General features: G+C 36.9%; 1 long non-coding RNA gene across 4 annotated transcripts in view; it reads right to left on the reverse strand.

Moving 5' to 3' along the window:
• LOC140604217 (uncharacterized) overlaps nucleotides 1-21,601 on the reverse strand; it is a 111,975-nt gene that overhangs the window by 24,991 nt on the left and 65,383 nt on the right. The window contains exon 4 of one of the 4 annotated variants that reach the window (XR_012007222.1): nucleotides 12,505-12,570. The exons of 2 other annotated variants lie outside the window; for them this stretch is intronic. This is a non-coding gene — a long non-coding RNA (uncharacterized lncRNA). Of the gene's footprint in view, nucleotides 1-12,504; nucleotides 12,571-15,168; nucleotides 15,951-21,601 lie in introns of those variants that run through there. One more of the 4 variants, XR_012007223.1, reaches the window with a different exon arrangement.

The raw sequence follows: 21,601 nt of genomic DNA on the forward strand, positions 1-21,601 counted from the left end.
CTGGAGTGACTACAAGAAGGAGTAAAAATGGTTGACTTGGGAGAAAACACAGTGTAAGAGTTGCAAACACTAATTTGTTAAGCTAGGAGTTGAAGTAAATAGCTGGCTCCCATTTGGAAAAAAAAACTTGTCCTCTAAATGACTAGAAATTTGGAATTCTTTGGGGGGTAAAGCCACTACAGAGAAATAATTAAGGGGTCAACAAGTAGAAAGAATAGAAACTGTCATGAGAAGTTCTAAATACATTTTAATTCAAAAGGATCTGGACCTTTGAAGCAAAATCATGTCTTTGACACAGGAATTACATGTCTAGGAATATATCCCAAAAGACAACCTTAAGTAACTAAATAAAAAACGTTAAACACAAAGATATCAGTGTGATACTTTTATGGTTAAAAATGAGAGCTATATGAATTCTTTAAAACAGGGAAATAGTTAAGTAAATAAGATATACTGTAGAAAATGAAGTCATAATATTCAAACAACTTAAAATATTTTAAATTGTGCATTACAATACATCAAATGACCAAAATGAAAACTTTGCCCTGGCATAATACTCTGTATGTGCACAAAGCATAAAAATATAGAGAATTATTATCTCTTAACAATGTAATTATGAGTGACATTTATTTCTGAATTATTTTCCCAATTTTCTAAAGACCATGGAAAGCAGTCTAACATAATGCATAAAAACTGAAGATTTGCATTTAGCTGTCTGGCTTCTCATTTTTACTAGCTTTACACCTCATATATTCTACTAGCTTCATGAGCTTGGGCATTTTACTTAAAATTCTTGGGGGCTTCAGTTTCTTCATCCATAAAAATGGGATAATAATAGTAACTACTTCATAGAGCTGCCTTAAAGATTAATGAAATAATAAGTTATTAAATGAAATTAATTAAATGAAATAGCGTACTGTATGAACAGTCCTTGCAAATAGTTAACTGTTCGATAAATTTTACCCAATCATTATCTTAAAAAAAAAAAAAAGCATATACACGTATATGGGTACACACACCTACTCCAGCAGACATATTCAAGTTTTAAAACAATAAAAATAAACAGAGCTATCATTTACAAGGAGAGTTGAGTATTGTTAAAACCCATTTTAATCATGTTTAGTTTACTTAAGAAAGACATAGGGAGGAGCCTGACAAAGGGTAGGCTGGTCAGGGCAGTGGTGAAGGCTCTGCCCAAGCAGGGCATGCCTCTCACCTGTAGCCTCATTCACCTCTGTCTTCCTGGATCACATTTCTCCAGTCCTCTCCTGAATGCTCATTGCTTTGGAATCAATGTGACATGATACACCTAGAAATAGAGGTTTTTCTACAAACCATTGAATATGGGAGATCTAATGCTCAAATACTTTTTCTTCATTCCCTGAGGGTCATGAACTCCATCTTTTCTACAGGCCTGCTGTAGACAGGGAGGAAATATTAGAAACAGTCATTTAATTCACTTTGTGTATTTTTCCAGTACCCTGCAAGTTAGAGTAGGTTTCTCTCTTAACCTAAAGGGAGTGAAGGGGGGATAGAAAGGGCCAGTTCTCCAGACAGTAAAACCATTAATGTTTTTGTTAATGTTAACAGTTCTCCATTAATGATCTTTGTCCATGGTGTGGTTTAGAAGAAAAGTAGAAATCAAATTTTAGTCTTGTTTTACTATAGCTGAAATTGAGCAAATGATTGAGTTTCTGAATGCTAAATTTCCCATCCATAAATTGGGATTATAAGTAGAGTTATAGGAAGGACTAATGAAATATTACTTGGGATAAGTTATGTGATATAGGGGCGCCCAGGTGGCTCAGTCAGTTAAGTGGCTGCCTTTGGCTCAGGTTGCAATCTCCAGATCAAGCCCTGTGTTGAGCTCCCTGCTCAGCGAGGGGGTCTGCTTCTCCCTCTGCCTCTCTCCCCTGCTTATGCACTCTCTCTCAAGTAAATAAGCAAAATCCTGAAAAAAATAAAAAGGATGTGTGGTATATAGTAAGCATCTACTAAATAGTAACTACTACTACAGAAACTAAAGAAGAAAGGGAAGTGTGGAGTTTCCATGATGATAACAAGTGCTAAGTGCTAATGATTGCCAACATTTAATATGTGTCAAGTACTAGTTTGAGCATTTTGCCTGTAATAATGCAGTTAATCCTCATAACAGCCTTAAGAGTTGGGTAATATTATGAATCTATTCAATATTACTTTGCACAGTATTAATTTGCTCTGTTTTATATATAACGAGGCTACTGAGTATAAAATATAGTTTGAAGAAAAAAATATATATATACAGTTTGAAGATACTTTGGAGCTCTTTGCAACTCTGTTAATATCTAATATCTAATATAAAACTTCTCTCTCGTTCTACACCCTGAACCCTGTCTTCAATGACAGATCTTTGTAACTCCCGCTTTGCTTGCCTTATGGAAAATATACAATAGATATATTTTAAAGAGAACTTCTCTGCCTTCAAGGATAGAAATTACTTCTACACTCAGGGCAGAAATTCATTCATTTAAGATTTCAGTGGCTACAAAGGAATAGTCTAGTTGTACCTTCTTCATTCACAATACATATTTTGAAATCAAAGTTTCATAATTAATATCAAGATCAGTTTGCATTAAGGAACAATTCAATCGAGATAACATGCTTGGTGTCAGGTATGATATTACTATTCTGGATCTCTGCTGCCCATTGTGTTTTTGGCACTTTCTGCTATTTCCATGGGCCACCGAATCAACCACAATGTAGTTCATTCCTTTCATCTGGTTTTGCTCAAGGCCTATGTCCAACATAATTAATCAACTCAAATGTGTAGAAATTTGAACCAACCATTGGATTGATAGAAATAATCAGAGTCCAGGCCACAATATGAGGAATTTGGGTAAGTGGCCACAAATATGGCTGAAGTCAAACACGTTGGGATTTGCACATCACTGAACTGCAAGCAACATACTAGAATGCCTACTAGCAAAAAGTCCTTATCTGAAATTCTCTTCTGTGTTAGGACATCAGAGAAAGCAAACGGCAAAGAAGGTTTACTGTCATTGTAATAAATCTGTTGGAACTCTAAAATATCCTTCAGAACATTATTTCTTGAAATCAGTGAATTTCCTTGAGACATTTCAGGGAAGAGTCAGGGATTAAACGACTTTTGCACAATACATTTCTAATTATATGAATACTTTAAAAAATAGGACTTTTACATAATTTTTAAAAATTCATATGTAAGTGGTTTGTGGCTTGGATATTTAACTTTCTGAGTCATCCTTTTACTGGCTTATGGAAATGCTGTGGTTGTTCAGGTATGTTTTTATATTCCAACAGGGACATGAAGTAGTTAGAAAAGCCTTTAATTTCCTTTAGACTTTAGTTCTTCAGTGATACAAAATGATCCTCATTTAAAGATGCAGCTACCTATGCTAATGGCTGCCAGGAAACATCTCCTTTGGAATAAACATGCAGACTTTCTTTTAGAGAACGGTTTGGATTGTTATTTGCAAGGACTGTTAATGTTTATGTCGCTTTCTTTTTGCTAAACTGTTTTAGGGATCTTACATGACTTTTTAAATAAATGTTAGTCAAATGTACAATAACAGAAATATTGAGGGCAGGGAAAGTGAGGTTCTATAAAATATGTTACACATTTCATGTTAGAATGCTCTATAATTAATGCATCACTCTCCTGAGGACTTCAAAAGAAGATGCCATATAGGTAGGAATATTATTCACTATAGGCCACCAATTTCACCTTTAAATTGAATGGTCAGAGATAATGGAATGTAAAAAGTCCTGTACATTTTAGCAAAGAATTACAATTTATAGGGTATGACTCTAGACAAGTCAAGCTGACTGATAAGGACATAAATATATAAAAAAAAGACAGTCATCTTGAATATAAATACCAGTTTCTTGGCAGTCTCAAGATACATATCTAAGGGCGCCTGGGTGGCTCAATCAGTTAAGCATCTGACTCTTGATCTCAGCTCAGGTCTTGATCTCAGGGTCATGAGTTCAAGCCCTATATTGGGCTACTTTAAAAATAAATAATAAAGACACATATTCAATTACTAGTAAATAAAATACTGAGAGGTAAGACAAAGGTAGGTTGTCCTACTCTGGAAGGGGAGATGCCTATATCTACATGATGCATTTAAAAATGAGGAAGAGTCTCGGCCAGACAGAAACTTAAAGAGAAGTCATATATTGTGCAAAGACCTCTTTTGGAAAAGATTTGTCAGGAACTTGAGGGATGCCCTTGAGCTTCCTGAAGCCATGTGTGACCAGTGGCTTCATGGGAGTTTTAATATGCAGTCTCAGCCTTAGCTTGGAGTTAATCAGATCACCTGTCAAGACTTCTAGGAGGTCAGCTTGGATTTTATAGAGATGGAGTCCACTTGGCACCACAGTCAGATGAAATCAGGTAATAAAAGAGTCAGGGAAAATAGAATGTCCTCAAAGAAGGACTCTACAAGAAGACATAACTGCTGGTAGCAGCAGAACCTCCCCAGTCCACTCATTCCCTGAGGTGTGCATACAAGGTATGAAGGCAGAGAAAGGTAAGATCTGGCATCTTTGGAGCAGTAAAGAAGTGTGGGTAATGCTTGAGGGAATGCACATCATTTATTAACATTGGCTAAATTTTCAACTAAAATACCAATTCAGTAATGCAATTTGTAGTTAAATGGATAACAAATTTCAGTACATAATCACGGGTATACAAGAAATAAGAAATATATGTCTATTTTCCTGCACTTCAGCTCAATTCGTATTTTTAATCCTATTCTACCTGGGTAATGGACACACAATCTCACTTGATATTTGGTTCTTTCCTTTTCTAAGGATTGTTTCCAAATTAGGAGTTAGTTACAGCACTGAGATCTTAGGGTGTAGTGTAAGCTCCAGAGAGTCAGCTTTTCTTTTTCGTAATGCGAGTGCCTGACTTAAGCTTTGCTTGCCCAGCACCCAATTCAAAGAGGCATCTCCTTCAAGGATGGCTGTTTCCGACAAACACATGGCCAGCTACATGCTAGATAAAGAGCTAAGTACCTCCTCTTGAGGCTCCCGATTTGATTTGGTTTGATTTATTTCTATATTTATTTGAGAGAAAGAGAGAGAGCAAGGATGGGGGGTGGAGACAGAGGGGGAGAGAGGAATATTCAGCAGACTCCATATCCAGCAAGGAGCCTGGAGTGGGACTCTTTCTTACAACCCTGAGACCATGACCTCAGTTGAAATCAAGAGTCAGTCACTTAACCAACAGCCACCCAGGCGCCCCAAGGCTCCCTATTTTGGACATCTTGATTGATTCCAGTAACTGATCATTTGGGCCCTTGTTTATTCTCTTCTTGTGCCTGAAATTCTTGTTCTTATGCTTTAAACTCACCAATACAGAGCAAGCCTGCAAAACCCTAAGCCCCTACCGTTGACCTCAATAAAAGCAGAACCGCAGGCGCTTGTCCTCTGTGTGTGTGTGTGTGTGTGTGTGTGTGTGTGTAACAATCCATCATTCTTGCCAAATGCTTGACAAACTTTTGCCATCTACTTAAAGGATGTGAAAAAGCTAAAATTATTTTTCATGGTAAGATTTACATTATAAATGCTGGAGACCAAATTCCATTTATTGGATTGGAATGCCCTGTTCAGATGTAATTTACTTACCTCATCTGTCAAGTATCTTTCAAAAGACAAGCAGTATGTAGTGTGGCCCCAAGTGCACCATGTAGTTTCTAGCACTTATAAGTAATAAACCTTTTATTTTTTTCCAAAGCTTCCTGATGGTTGTTATGGAGGGCATCTTGCAATCATACTGAGAACCACAGGGCTGGTCCAGCCACAACATGAGTTATTGATAGGCTGAGACCAGCACACAATAGTGAAGTGTATCCCTCTGCACATTAATGTCATTTGCCTACTTAGCATCCACAGTTATGTATACATAAGAATAACATAAGAATTAATTGTATAATTGAGTTTGTTCAATGTAAATAGGTATGACAAGAACAAGCATGTCTAGGAAGAAGTATGCTCTGTGTTTCTTCCTCTTTCATCTAAGAATGGAGCTAGCACATTCCAGGATTTTTGTTCTGTTGGTAGGAGGGAGAACTACTTGGGAAGCTTAGAAGGAGATAAAACCCAGATTTATTTTCATTATCGAACTTATCTGAGGAAAGCCCATTGAAAGCTAAAAAGGGGGAAGATAAAAGAATTGAGAAGAAAGCTAAGTGAGCCAGCTCTAAAGATTTTTTTTTTTTTTTTCAGCTCTAAAGATTTTTAATAAGGTTTTTGGGATTGACAGAGAGAAGAGATTTGGGAGAAGGGAATATGAGGAGGGTCTTAAGGAGATAATTGAGTAGAATAGACTTCTAGGTTTTGCTCCAACCCAGACCATGTGATTCTCCTCTGTGACACTGTAGATAGACTTTGGTAAGAACTATTGCTATTTTCTACGTGGATTGTGTCAATTCAGGGATGATGACAATAAAAGGGGGGGCACTGACTTTCAGGACCAGGTATATACATACATAAATAGGGAAAATAGGGAGGAGGAGGAGTTCTGACCTCTCCCACCACCAAGCTCGGCTACCGTCTTGCAGATTTGGTACTTCTGGAACGCAGGATGCTAAGCTTTGACAACTTGCTCTGGGTTCCTGCTCGGGGTTCCTGGATCATCAGTTAACAGACGAACTGCCAGCATCCAAGGCATTACCTTAGGTTCTGATTTTAGGAGAGTGAAAATTACAATTCTTTAAAAGAGAAAGTGTGCAAAATGTCTTTTTTTGTCTATAGAAAGACATTTCTTTCTAAGTATTCTGTAGATTATAAACCAGTTATTTGTTATCCAGATGCTCACTTTAAAGTTCTTTGGCTTGCATTTCTTTGTTCCTATGTTGTCTTCTCTTTTTGGAAATGCCAATAACTTGGCACTTATCTTAGTTTAATCTCAAGATGATGGAAGTGCAACCTCTGATGCTCTGCCCCTCAATTGCCTTAGTTTTCTGTTATGGTAAACAAAGTTAAGATGTCAGCATAATGCTGGCTTATGTTTAACACTTGTTCAAGAGTTTACAGCACTTATACATTTTTCCCAAAGGGCCTGACTTCCTCACAGTCCCTGTGTTTGGGTGTATTTGGAGATTTTTGGCTTTAAATTTAAACATCTAAGAGTGGTCTGCCTTTAGAAAACACTGGACTGAGTCAGACACACTTGATCCCTTTTTATGATTCTACTCAATATGTTGAGAAACCTCCTACCCTCTCTAGGCAAGTCTTTCTATCTGTAATGAAGCCACCCAGCACTTAACTGTATCTCAGACTAAAAGGAACAGAGTTAATAGACCTGGGAGCCTCCTGGATACAGAAATCAGGAATGGGCCTAATTCCACTGTACTTTCTTGTGTTTCTAATCTAAAGTATTTCTATTAGTTGCTTTATTTTGATGCAGTTGGAAATATGCACTAACTACAAAAGAAGAAAGATGATCTTTTATGTTTTCATTTAATAATTGAATTCTGACACAGGGAAGTTAGACTATAAGTGAGAAAAGAGATAGTTGGCAATAAAATATAACCCCCACATATTTTCCTTTTAGGGATGACTTTTAGTTCTGCACGTTCTTTTTTAAAGCTCATAGGTAGCAGCTTTGGATTATTCCTACATCATAGCATCAAGACTATAACTAGATCAATGACTTATTTTATCTGCAGTACAGGGGGAGGGGGAAGGAGGTTATTTTTATTTGGGAGGAGTGGTAGAGGCTCTGGAGGGCAGGATCTGGTCCACCAGAGAGTAATGACAAAGCTCTAGGTGCGAGGATGCAGGGAATAAGGGCAGGCCAAAAGGCTTGTGAAGGGGGGATAGTGAGAAAAAGAAAAATTGTTTAATAATTGTGACTTTGCAGTTTTTCCTGGTGAACTCACAATAATACATCCAGGTTAGTACAAAGATAACAAAACTTCTCCCTAACAACTCATGTCACTTTTCCCAGTCATGTGAGGTCAACTGGAAAAAGAAAGGGGTTCACTTAAAAGAGTTGTGAAAGAGACAAGTATATATATTCCTACAATCTCTCACACATACAAGAGTTTGAGCATGTTTAGCTTTCATTCTTAAGAATAAGAAATTGATGGTTCAGAGCAAGAGAATGAGACAGCTAGTACAGAGTTATCTGTAGGATGGGGTTAATCATGAGGAGACTTTTGATATAAAGTAAAAGGCCATAAAACATATGTCCTACACTGAGAAGTACACACCTTTAAAGTTAAAAGGATGACTTAACCACCAATTCTTATAAATCTTACACCTCAGTAGCATCTGGACCCATGTTGGCCACTCAGGTAGCTTTGCCCCACCCATGTATCTGTCACCTGGAATATTATTACAAGCCAACCTGGAAGTTATCCTCAGCTGCTGTTTTTTTCTCACACATTCCACATCCAATGCATCAGGATATTGTGGTTCATTTCAAAGTTGAATCATGTGCACTGTCACCCTCCTGGTCTGGGCTACCATCTTCAGCCACCTGAACTGCGTTATTAGTTTTAATTAATATCCTTATGCTCACCCATGTGTACTTTTGACACACTTCCAATAAAGCCCTTTCAAAATATAGCAGACCAGGACTCTCCTCTGTTTAAATCCACTATTAGCTCCCCTCTCTCAGAGTTAATGATTAAGTCCCTGGAAATGAGTGAGGAGATTTTGCATGTTGTGTCTCCTGTTCTTTCTCTGACAGCATTTTTGCCAGTGTTTTCCCCCTTGCTCACCCACTCCAGCCACACAGGGCTCCTTATTCTTCCTTAAATGTACATTCACTATGTTTCCTTTTTAGGACTATTTATTCTGCCTGGAATTCTCTTCTACCAGATACCTACTTGGCTCAATCCCTCATTTCCTTTAGATCTTTGCTCTCATCTTCCCCTCCCAGTGAGGACAACTTCCTCAACTTACTTGGTCCCTTTGTCCTTACAACAGATCCCTCTCTGTTTTTAAGCACATCCTTACTTTCTCATGTAAGCAGCTATTCCAGGATCCCTGCATACTTTTTTCTCAGCTGCACTCAAGCCTTCATTAAAGTGCTATGCATATGCTTAATTCGGTGTGTGGATATTGTTGGCCATGAAGGATGACGTGGGAGAGTCGATGCTCAGCATTCACCCTCCCCACTGACGTATGCTCAAGGCAGCAGCTGCCTGTTACAAGGGATCATAATCCAGAATTCCAGATACCCACAGCACCTACATAAACTCCTTAAGTTTCCATTGCATTCTGGAACCCATTTGTTTTTGTAAATATTTCATTAAATTAATTTAAAAATAAGCACATTTGTTTGTGTCTTCTTAATATTGTGTGGTCTCCTGACATCTTGGATCACATCCTTTCATATTCACAGCCCCAGATTTGAGTGTAGTTTCCAGCACTTATTGGGTGTTCAATAAATATTTGATCAGGGAAAAGAAGGAAGAAGGAAGGGCCATCTTACCAATTTTATCAACAATTCAGACAAAAAATATGGAATGATAAACTCTACATAAAACCTGTGGCCAATGACTGGCAAGTTGAAGGTATATTGTAAGAGTAAGCAAAGTAAAAGCTAGAGTTTTCTGCAATTTGCTAGTTCTGAGATATAAGCAGAAGAATGCTTTTATGTGTGGTTTATTGTATTCTCAATATTCCCATTGACAATATAGCAAACTGGTTGAAAAAATTATGAGAAAGCATATTTGATGTTATTCCTCCTCAATTTTAAATTTTGGAGTTTCAAGAAAATTATTTTAAAGTGTAGTACTAAATTGAATTTTCCTCATCAAATCAGCACAAAGTAAATGATTGTCAAGAAATCATGTGTAAAAAAAAAAAGACACATAGATGAGTGGAACAGAATAGAGAACCCAGAAATGGACCATCAACTCTATGGTCAACTCATCTTTGAGAAAGCAGGAAAGAATATCCATTGGAGAAAAGTCTTCAATAAATGGTGTTGGGAAAATTGGACAGCCACATACAGAAGAATGTAACTGGACCATTCTCTTACACTATAGACAGAGATAAACGCAAAGTGGATGAAAGATCTAAATGTGAGACAAGAATCATCAAAATCCTAGAGGAGAACACAGGCAACACCCTTTTTGAACTTGGCCACAGTAACTTCTTATAAGACACATCTATGAAGGCAAGGGAAACAAAAGCAAAAATGAACTGTTGGGACTTCATCAGGATAAAAAGCTTCTCCACAGCAAAGGAAACAGTCAACAAAACTAAAAGGCAACCTACAGAATGGGAGAAGATATTTGCAAATGACACATTAGATAAAGGGCTACTTTCCAAGATCTATAAAGAACTGATAAACTCAACACCCAAGAAAGAAACTATCCAGTTATGAAATGGGCAGAAGACATGAACAGACGTTTCTCCAAAGAAAACCTACACATGGCCAAGAAGCACATGAGAAAATGCTCTGCATCACTTGCCATCAGGGAAGTACAAATCAAAACCACAATGAGATACCACCTCACACCAGTGAGAATGGGGAAAATTAACAAGGCAGGAAACAACAAATGTTGGCAAGGATGTAGAAAAAGGGAAACCCTCTTGCACTGTTGGTAGGAATGCAAGCTGGTGCAGCCACTCTGGAAAACTGTGTGGAGGTTCCTCAAGAAGTTAAAAATAGAGCTACCCTATGACCCAGCAACTCACTACTGGGTATTTACCCCAAAGATAAAGATGTAGTGAAGCGATGGGACACCTGCACCCCAATGTTCATAGCAGCAATGTCCACAATAGCCAAAATGTGGAAGGAGCCTTGGTGTCCATTGAAAGATGAGTGGATAAAGAAGATGTGGCCTTCTTTGGAATATTACTCAGCCATTAGAAAGAATGAATACCTATCATTTACTCTGACACGGATGGAACTGGAGGGTATTACGCTAAATGTATTAAGTCAATCAGAGAAACAATTATCATATGGTTTTACTCATACGGGGAATATAAGAAATAATGAAAGGGATTATAAGGGAAAGGAGGGAACTTAGTGAGAAAAATTAGAGAGGGTGACAAACCATGAGAGACTCCTACCTCTGGGAAATGAACAAAGGGTAGTTGAAAGAGAGGTGGGCGGGGGGTTGGGGTAACTGGGTGATGGGCACTGAGGAGGGCACTTGATGGGATGCACACTGGGTATTATACTATATGTTGGCAAATTGAATTTAAATAAAATATTTTTAAAAAAAGAAGAAGGCAGAATTAAGCAGATGGAGAAGGTAAAAAAAAAGAAAAAAGAAATCATGCATAAATACTAAATTAAAACCACAAAACCAATTGATGAATTCTGAGCAGGAAGTACAAAATCCGAGAATTATGCTTACCATGTTTACATTAAGTCAATGACTGCCAAAACATTGATGCAATTTTATATAAACTCAAAAAATGTCACAAATAAATTAGTGTCTAGTCTGGCTTTGGAAAATAGCTACAGTTCTAACTGCAAGAATAAAGTTTAGGATTGTAATTAACTCTGGAAGCAGAGGAACAGAATCGTGAAGGAACATAGGTATATTTGATAATAGTGATAAAGCTCTAGTTCTTATGCTCATGGTGTGCATTCATGAGTGTTTACATAATAAAATAGAACATAAAAAAATAATAATAAAATAAAATAGTACATAGTTAACATTTTGGAAACTACTGACCTAGTGTATTAAGACTTTGGTTTTCTCATATGTCAAATGCAGATAATAATCCTCATAAAATTGTCTTTAAAATTAGATGAAATAATATATAAATTGCAACATAGTGCCTAGCATATATGTATATGTTATTACTTCGTATGTATGTATAAAAGTGACCATTTAGGCTAATCTTTGTTCCGATTTTTAGTTTCTAAAAACGCTATTTAGTTTTTGTAAGTTTCAAAACATCACGTATAATAAATATTGCATTCTAATCCATCTTGAAATGTTTTAGGCCTATAACTACGTTCTTGATGAAAGTGATTATCTTAATAATACATTTATCTTGGAAAATAAGCACTGAACAGCATTGTCTAAAATGCAGGAAGAATTTCAAAATATGTTCTCTATCTAGTGTCTCTACCATCTGGATGGCTAGCTGCAAAAGTCCTTGCCACAAATTAACTGACAATAGAATCTTAACAATTCATGTAAAATATAAAGCTGAAAATTTTGGACATCAGATGAATCGTGTTTGATTATGAATTGTGATTACCCATACTGTAACTAGACTAATTTTACCTTCTTATTTACAAGATAGATGCAAGAAAGACTTTGCTAGAATAAGATCTACAATTCTGTCTTATTTCTGCATCTTTTCCTGATACAAAAATCAAATATGTAATATAGTGCACACAATCAAATCAAGTCTCTCTCATTACTTTGAAAAGTCTGTCAACTCAACCAAAGTAAAATTTTCCATATTTTGGCTAAAATATATACTCAGCTCAATAAGCTAAAAATAAAATAAATAAATAGATAAGAAAAAATGTACATCTATTCAGACCTTCCAGTTGAATTCAAGGTTGCACTCTTTCAAGCAATGTTGGGCTGTCCACCCTTCTGACCACTTCTGCAAAAAACAAACATGGAAAATAATGCACCATTCAGAGCTGGGTTTTGAGGCTCAATTCAGAATCAGTTGAGAAAAATCAGCAGGGATATGTTTGGCTCTTTCCATTGAAGATTAAATTAAATTAATTATTGCCACCATCTGATGATACCATGAGTAAAAGCAGTGATGATAATGAAAGGCACTATAATGTCCTTACCATGTTCTAGGCAAAATGTTCGGCACTTTACATGTGATCTCATTTAATTCACACTAAAACTTTCATGAAGGAAGTATGATTATCTGGAAGTGACTTATCTAAGCTACACTACTATTACGCTAAACTAGAATACCAAACTTCTGACTCTAGTGCTAAGACTCTTAACTGCTAACACTCAATGTGGGTATTTCTTATATACCCAGTTCCACCTTATTAACTCTTTTGCCATTTGTCCAAATATCATCAATCAGTTGCAATCAATTGCCAATCATTTCTTCTAGCAGTACCTTACCTAGCCTGGAAATAATTTTTTATTGTCTGAAAGGAAACTTTTGAGATTCCAATCTTCAGACTTCAAGGATTCTGAGATAAGAAGAAGAAATAATGAATCAGCCACGATATGATAAAACCTTCATTCTAGCAGGATCTTTCCTGACAGGATCTGAGAAAAAGTTAATCTGTAGTTTTGGTCTATGTCTCAGGTAGGCGAAGAGGAGGAAAGGGTTTGAAACTGTTTTGTAAGTACTCAGGTAAAGCCAAGAAATTAGTGTTAACTAACCAATTTATAAAAGAGAGAAAAAGCAAAGATTACAGATCTTTTTCAACCAAGCATGCGATGCCATGTACTATTTGAAGTGTTCAACATCAATAGGATGATTTATTTATCACTTTTATGGAGACTAGTCTTGAAGAAAGATGTCTAGACACATTTAACAGCTTTCTTGCCCATTTCAAACCTCTGAAGCTTGCTTCTCTCTCTTCTAGCCAAATTCACAACTGATTATTAAATGAACCATCTACACTTTGGATTATTATTACTGTGGATTTTTCCTGCAGTGTCTTCTTGCCATTTGATTCGTTTCCTTGACTGCAAGAGCCAGGAAGGATATGGATGTGGGGCCACCTGGTGACGGATATAGAAAAATCCTGGAGACTGAACAGTGGGATTAGAATTTTGGTTTCCATTTCTAAATCGTTAATGTTCAACAAATGCCTTTTGCAAAAGGGTATCATGGCAATAGTTGATTTTTGCTAATGAAGGGATGGTTACCAATATCACAATATACTCAGTTACACCACTGACTTGTTTCTACGTGCCAGCCACTGCCATAAACTATCTGCACATATTATATCATTTAGTGCTCAGAGAGTTCCTATTAAATAAGTGCTATCATATTTCCACTTTACAGATGAGACAACTGAGGTTTAGAAAAAAATAAGTAATTCATTTAAGTTCATGAAGAGAGCAAATGTAATCTTAGGAAGCCTCAAAATATTCTGGTTGAAAATGTGGGGAAAAAAATGTCACTCTATATGAAAGCACAAAATTACATGAAAATATTAAGAAGTAGATCAACATATTTACCATTTTGTAACATTTTAAAGCTTCAAATTGCATTTTATTAGCATATTTTGGATTAGAGACCCTGTTTTTATAAAAACACAAATAGGAAAACAAAAAATGGGGAAAAAATAAAGGCTGATAATATTATGAATAAACTCAATAGTGCAGAAATTAAAAAGCATATTACATTCCCCATACACGTAACTAACCCTATGATTGTTTTAAAGAGATTTTATTTATTTATTCATGAGAGACACAGAGAGAGGCAGAGACACAGGCAGAGGGAGAAGCAGGCTCCATGCAGGGAGCCCGATGTGGGACTCAATCCCTGCACCCGGGATCAATCACGCCCTGAGTCGAAGGCAGTTGCTCAACTACTGAGCCACCCAGGCATCCACCTATGATCTTATTTTTGACCCTTACCTATGTCAGGTTAAAAGAGGGGGTGTGTGTATGTGTGTGCACGTGTGTGTGAAAACAAAGAGCAGATATTCTCTAGCTAAAATTAATACTAAATACCCTTGGATTCTATTTTCAGTGTACGGAGATTATTAGTGAGTCATGTGCTCTATATTATTCCTTCAGGATTTCAGATGACATCTTCAAAAGGAGAGTCATTACTTTTCCTCTATGCCGTCATCTGCATTTCCATCTCCCATAGTGGCAGTAGCCATGGAATTCCTCTGCCCAGCGCCCCCTTAGAGGAAGAACTTGTTTCAGCTGCAGACAGCTGCCTTGCCCAAAGTCACGCCCTCCCAGGGACACACTGTGTCCAGGGGCTCAGTGAGGGTTTAAAGGCCGGGCCTTTGGCTCTTGGAGGGACCACTGTATTTGCTCTGGGGCTGACCATGCGGGCTTGGCTAAGTGTATATTAAGGTTTGCATCGCAATGCAACTGTTCTCTTCTGCCCAATCCTGCTCCCTCCCCCTTTTTGTAGATTTTGATCCCTAACCTGTCTTTAAATTCAAAATCATTCCACAATCTGCTTCTTATTTGAGTGTGTGTGTTAACAAAAAAAAAAAAAAAAAACACATGATATAAAATCTATCAGACAGCACAGTAGTATTAACTGTATGCACGTTGTTGTGCACCAGGTCTCTAGAACTTTTTCATCAGCATCTGCTCCTGGAGAAGCCAATCTGTGATAACACTTGAATGATCTAAATCCTCTTCGGATGTTTTGAGGTGCTGCTGTGCCTTGTGGGTCATACCCTGGAAGGCTTGCCATCTGAAACTGCCACAACACATAGTGCAGAGTATTTGCAGTGATCACCTGCCTTTCCGTGACATGTGTGAGAATTTTCCGAACAGCTTGAAGATCAGAGTTTTTCGTTGAGAAGAAGGTTTTTCATGAGGAAGCTCTAAGCTGTCTAACTGCTAAAGGTTGTTTTTGTTTTTTATTAGGCCAAGAGCAACGTGGTTGGTATCTAACAAAGTTTTTGACTTAAATCTTTCCAGAAGTATTGAGCATCGGATTTGAAGTTTTAGAGTTAATTGTATTTACTCAACGCTGATGTCACATCAAAACGCCATGCTTTGGTATCTGTATCTGTAAAATGGAGAGTTTAGGCTATCGTAATCATTTCCATTTCGGTGCAGTAATTTAAGTTTGGCAGAAAGTGCTTTTGCTCCTCCTTCCATTGAGAGGTGGAATCGGATTCTCATCCTCTTGAATCTGTGTTGATATTAGTGACTCGCTTAACAAATAGGACATGACACAAGAGATGTGGCATGACTTTCAAACTAGATCAGACAAAGCCTGAGGCTGCACCTTCATCTCTTGGACCATCTCCACAGGAGCCTCACCTCAGCACAGACCAGCATGTGTCTGGGGACCTAAGCAGCAGGGTTGGAGACAGGAATTACAAAGGGGCAGAAGGAAACTTTTGAGGGTGATGGATATTTTCATTATCTTGACCCTGATGATGGTTTCAGGGATATATATATATATATATATATATCGAAGTTCATCAGACAGTACATTTTAAATATGTAAAGTTATGGTAGGGAAATTATGCCTTAATAAAGCTACAAAATGAGAGAGAGAACTTGGTGAGCTCAGAGAATTTCCCTAGGAACCAGAAAGCTGGACCCAGGGGATCCATAGCTGAAAAAAAAAGTCACCTGAATTTCACAGCAAAATCACGCTAACAAAGGTAATGCAACTGTCACTTATTGGACAGGGACACCACAGATTGCATTATTGACTCCGGGACTCCTGGAAAGCAATTGCTTTTATGAGAGATTGCTTGTGGTACTGCATCTGACAAGGGAGGCATCTGCCCCCACTCATTGCCAGGTTAATGTAGCTCTTCCAGGTGAGTTTCATTACAAACGATTCTGTTTGTAGGTACTGAATCCTACTGGGACTGCTTAGATAAGCCCAGGAGCATCTATTTAAATTCATAAAAACCTCATTGATCAAGCAAAAAAAAAGCGGTTTTCTTCTTATCTTCAATAGCTCTTGGTACCTGGCATTATCTCACAAGCTAACCATGAAACCCTGGCTTCAAAGAAAGCTGAACAGTTCATGAAACAGCGTGGCAGTTAAATATTTGTCAGCCTGAGTTGGCCAATAGAAGTATGGAAACCCACAGTCAGTCAGGACATTTTTTTCAGGACATTTTGCACTATAACAATCTGAAAGGCACCCTAATGATAGGATTCCACAATAATTGTATTGGCCAATGTTCTTTAACAGACGTCCTTAGACCGTTGGTGTCTAACAAAACAATTCTCCAAGATTGTCTACTAGCTTCAAGTTACTCAATGCTATGGTTTCTTGCTCCCTTTATACATATCAAGTATCCCTTTTATCCAGAAAATATCATTTGACTCTAACACAAAGCTTCCCCTCTAATTTGTCCTCCTATTTCCCAGGTACTTGGGCTTCTCCTAAACAAAAACTGTTTAAATCCAATTCATGGGATTTTCTATAACGATGCTCAGGAGAGAGAAAGAGTATGCTTTATTTTCTTTTTTCCCTATTTCTATCTTTTATTGAGATAATGAAGTCTCCCTGGAGGACTTTACAGAAAATAGAAATAATCCTGCATAATGGCCTTTATTCCTGCCCTGTTAGTCCACATGACCAGGGTTATCTCTTTCTTTAATTCTACAATTTATTCAAGGAATTTCATCTTCTCCAAAATATACTTTGAGACTTAAAATAGAGACACTGTTCTCTTAGCTCATGCATTTGTTAATTCACTAATTCCTTTATGGACCCAAGGTCATCACCAGGTAGCTGGGACTAAACATGCTGACTAGATTCAATCAGGTTATCTTTCACTTGAGCAGGTGCGTGGCTTTTCTACCCTGCTACTACTCAGATGAACTTTAGCAAGTTATCAAACTTCTTTGAGTCTCTATTTCCTCACTGATAAGATGAGGCTGCCAACTACTTCATGACATTATCATCAAGAGTTACTAAGTTGTAAAACTATGGGACACAAATTAGACATACAATAAAAGCAGGTAAATTTCTACAGGATAATATACTCGGGGGTTTTCTCTACTTCATTTATGTAAATTCCATTTCCTTATCCAACTAATAAATTCATCGTTAATTGTATTTTTCTCCCTCATCCCACTGGCAGCCTAGGAAGGCTAGCCTTGCTGTGCACAACCACTGGTGATGGATAGTCGAAAGTCAGTCTTGGGAACAGGTACCTACACTGTGAATCACTAATGCTGAGGACTTGAGAAAAAATTCCCAACCTAGAGACTAAAATATATAAATCCTCCCTGGAATGGGTTCTGTTCTGTATTTTGTTTTCTGGGTTGTGTTTGTATTTCACAGAGATGTGAAATGTGTAAAAATTTCCATAGAACGTTTTAAATTTTCTAAGTCAAAATGTATGCACTTGGTAAAATAAAAAAACTTTGCAGAAAAGTTTACATTTACATGTTAAGAAGAAAAAAAAGAGAGAGAAGAAAAGCAGGAAGGGAGGGAGTGAGGGAGGAAGAAGAGAGAATGAAGCAAATATGAATATTTCCAAACTGCCAAAGTGGTAGAGAGAAAACTCTATCTGAGGAGCATATGAAGAAATATCTTTTTAAAAGTTAAGTAAATAAAACCTGGTGTTGACAAAACATTTCTGTTTAAATGAAATGGCAACCTATGGCACATAAATAATTTTAACCAACCAACAGTGACACTAGGAACATTGTCAAGTGAATCCTTGTTATTTTGCTTTTCCAATATAATAAAGCATAACAGGGATGCTTCTCTAGCACAAAAGTCTCATGGTTTAAGCGATAATTGAGTAAAAACAGAAGGTAGGATCAGCAGAGATGAGAGCAGCCGCAGCAGAGCTCCCTCATCTAACATCATTGAGTCTAAAATAAATATGGATGTTGTACCAAACCATTATATTATCCTCTTAATATTTTTTCTTTTCGATTTGGCTATACTTAATATTGGTTAATCTATGTACTACCTATATACATGTAGGTATATTATATTTGAACTAAATTACATTTGAAAATAGTATTTTATATAACTAAAAGCTTAAAGCATTTTACTTGTTCTCACAATTCTGTGTGATATGAAGTGGCATGTTTTTACCCCACTGTAGAAATTTAAGACACTAAACACAGTGGTTCCTTTTCAGCACCCCCCACCCCCTCCGGGGTACTCCACTGCTATGGTCTTAGGTTCTCCCTAAGAGCAGTCACTCAGATACAGATTCAAGTGCAAATAGTTTATTTTGAAAGTGATCCCTATAAACCTGGGAGGGATGGGGCCATAGTAGTGAAGGAAAGAGACAGCACTCAAAAAAGTGTTAGTTATCAAACAAGTTATTGCTATGGATTGATTGGAGCTTTACTGGAACCACGTAAAATACGTGCATGAGGGTTACCCTGCCTGAGGGGTGAGGGAGCCAGGACATGTAGACTACTCTAGTGTGTCATTAGTTAAAGGCTGCTTTCAGGGGCATTCATTTCCCATTATTTCCAGTCCATGGCTCTGCTGGTTCAGTGGACTTCAATGGCCAGAGAGAGCCCCTGAAGACTAAGTGTAGTGAGGGGCTGCAGTAGTGAAGATAAGACAACAATGGTTCTGTTTTTATAGAGTTCTGATTTTATTTATTTGAAATTTCATTAGCATGTTCACTAAGAAATTTTGGGAAAGCATGGAGGAATTATCCTTTACTTTTTATATCATTCATTCTTCTCATCCCTAAAAACAATTAAAAACAAACAATGGGGCAGCCCAGGTGGCCCAGAGGTTTAGCACTTCCTTCAGCCTGGGGTGTGATCCTGGAGACCCAGGATCAGGTCCCACATCGGGCTTCCTGCATGGAGCCTGCTTCTCCCTCTGCCTGTGTCTCTGCCTCTCCCTTTCTCTCTGTGTCTGTCATGAATAAATAAATAAAATCTTAAAAAAAAAAAAAAACTGGATTAAAGGAACTATTTTGCAGTGTGGTTTGGGTTTTTTTTTTTTTTTTTGGAGAAATTAATACTCTTAGGTTTCCTGTTTTACTCTACATTTTCAGTTATCAAAAAAGCAAAACTCCCATTGCTATTCTTTTCTATCACTGAAAAGTCTCCTTGAAGAGGCAAAGATGTGAAAGAAACCTTTCAAGTAACAGGGGGAAAAAAAGCTTACGGCAATTCCATCAGGTAATTGACCTGACTTCTGAATCTTTCTTATAAGTTGCATGAAAAATGAAGAATTTTCATTGAGAAAAATCAACCCTCCTTCTCAAAACTATCTGGAAACTTCTGCATCCACTTTTACTGCAGAGGCAGGCAGAGGTCTCTTCCTGAATAAGCTTCATGCTAAAATAATGAGATTTTTGATATGAACTATTTATCAGGTTTTAGATATTCCTTTGCCATGGTCCTTTGGGGTTCCCTGGTGAACTGAAATGATCCCAGCAGGATTTCTTAACAATTTTCCAGAGGTCACAGGCACCTCACTTATACTGCCGAAGCCCATTGGACCCAGTAGTCATGGTGAAAGGAATTCCCAGGTTATGTGGAGTCAGATTGCTAGGGGTCAGCCAACACGTACCTGAAGTTGCTTCAATCATACTAGTTCCAATTCAAATTTAATTATTTCAGAGACTTTCTCCTGCTTCTCTAATTATTTTAAATTTGCAGAATGGAGGTTAGCTAGCTCTCCAGACTATGTTTTGGAATTTACTTATCAAATAAACGAAACGTTTGCTCTAGAATTCAGAAGTAAGGGGGCTTGACAGCTAAAACTAAGCAGACATCTGCAGCATGTTATGTTTCATGAGGACAGAGATTTTTTTTCTTGCTGTTTTGTTTACCATGAATACCCAGTACCTAGACATACTACATTTGCAGAAGCAAAATAATGAAGTGTTTTTAAAAGCATTTACATGAATTTTTTATAGTGTGAAATATTCTGAATTTTTCTTAATTCTTCAATAAATTTGGGATGGAAAGGAGTAGAAGGTATCCCCATGCACTGGCATTGAGGCGCTACAGTAATAATACTTGGCATGATGGAAGCAGTAAAAATTTTAAGAGGACAGGGACTGATTTCATCAAAGAGTACAATCTGTTAGAGATCCTTTAAAATCTATCGTGATGATCTTGAGGACTGTGGAAAATGTCTTAATTTTAAGAAAGAGCTTGCTGCAAATAAAGACCTAATTTTTGGCCAGCCCTTGACATCAATTTCCTTTTTAAAAAAAGTGATTCTCAAAAAAAAAAAAAAAAAAAAAAAAAAAAGTGATTCTCACTATTTTGAATGCCTTTCTATATAAAGACTAATATTTGTAGTTTTTAAAATCAACATGGAACCTCCATGTGGCATTTTTTTCTTCTATTTGATTTTGCAGAATCCTCTGTGACATCATTTCACTATTTATAGGAGGTAAGCTATGATCTCAGGAATAAAAAATCACCTTCAGAAAAAATTAATAGAAACATGATTATTTCACACAGATATCATATATATTAATTATGTATAAAATTATATATAATTAATATTAATATATTATTATATATAATTATTATAATTATTGTTATATATAATTATATATATAATTAATGTTAATGAAAGAAAAAGAGCAGGTGCAGAAACCACAGGCCAAAAACACAGCATTATTTGTTATAGAGTAGCATCTCAGGAGGGTCTCATCATGGTGTCTTCAAAGCAAGCAGAAGATGTCTGAGCCTTTGTTAACAGTAAAAATATATGGGTTCAATATCTGGTTCAGTATTAACAATTTTTATCAACTGTGATTCCCCATGGAACATAAAGTATATATGGATACAGATATACATAGACATAGGTCTATAAAATTCAACTAATATTCAGACATATAAATATATTTCTTATAGAACATGATCTGATTTTAAGCAACCAGATGTCTACATCAATTCAAATACTATACTTTCCTTAGAGGTATAGAAATAGCGAATAAAAAATTCAAAATCTAATTCAAATCAGGGCGGGTTGACTTATGCATCGAGTACAGTAGACACATTGCCTAGCACTCACA

This window comes from Canis lupus, chromosome 14 (genome assembly GCF_048164855.1).
Source record: "Canis lupus baileyi chromosome 14, mCanLup2.hap1, whole genome shotgun sequence".
Lineage (NCBI taxonomy): Eukaryota > Metazoa > Chordata > Mammalia > Carnivora > Canidae > Canis > Canis lupus.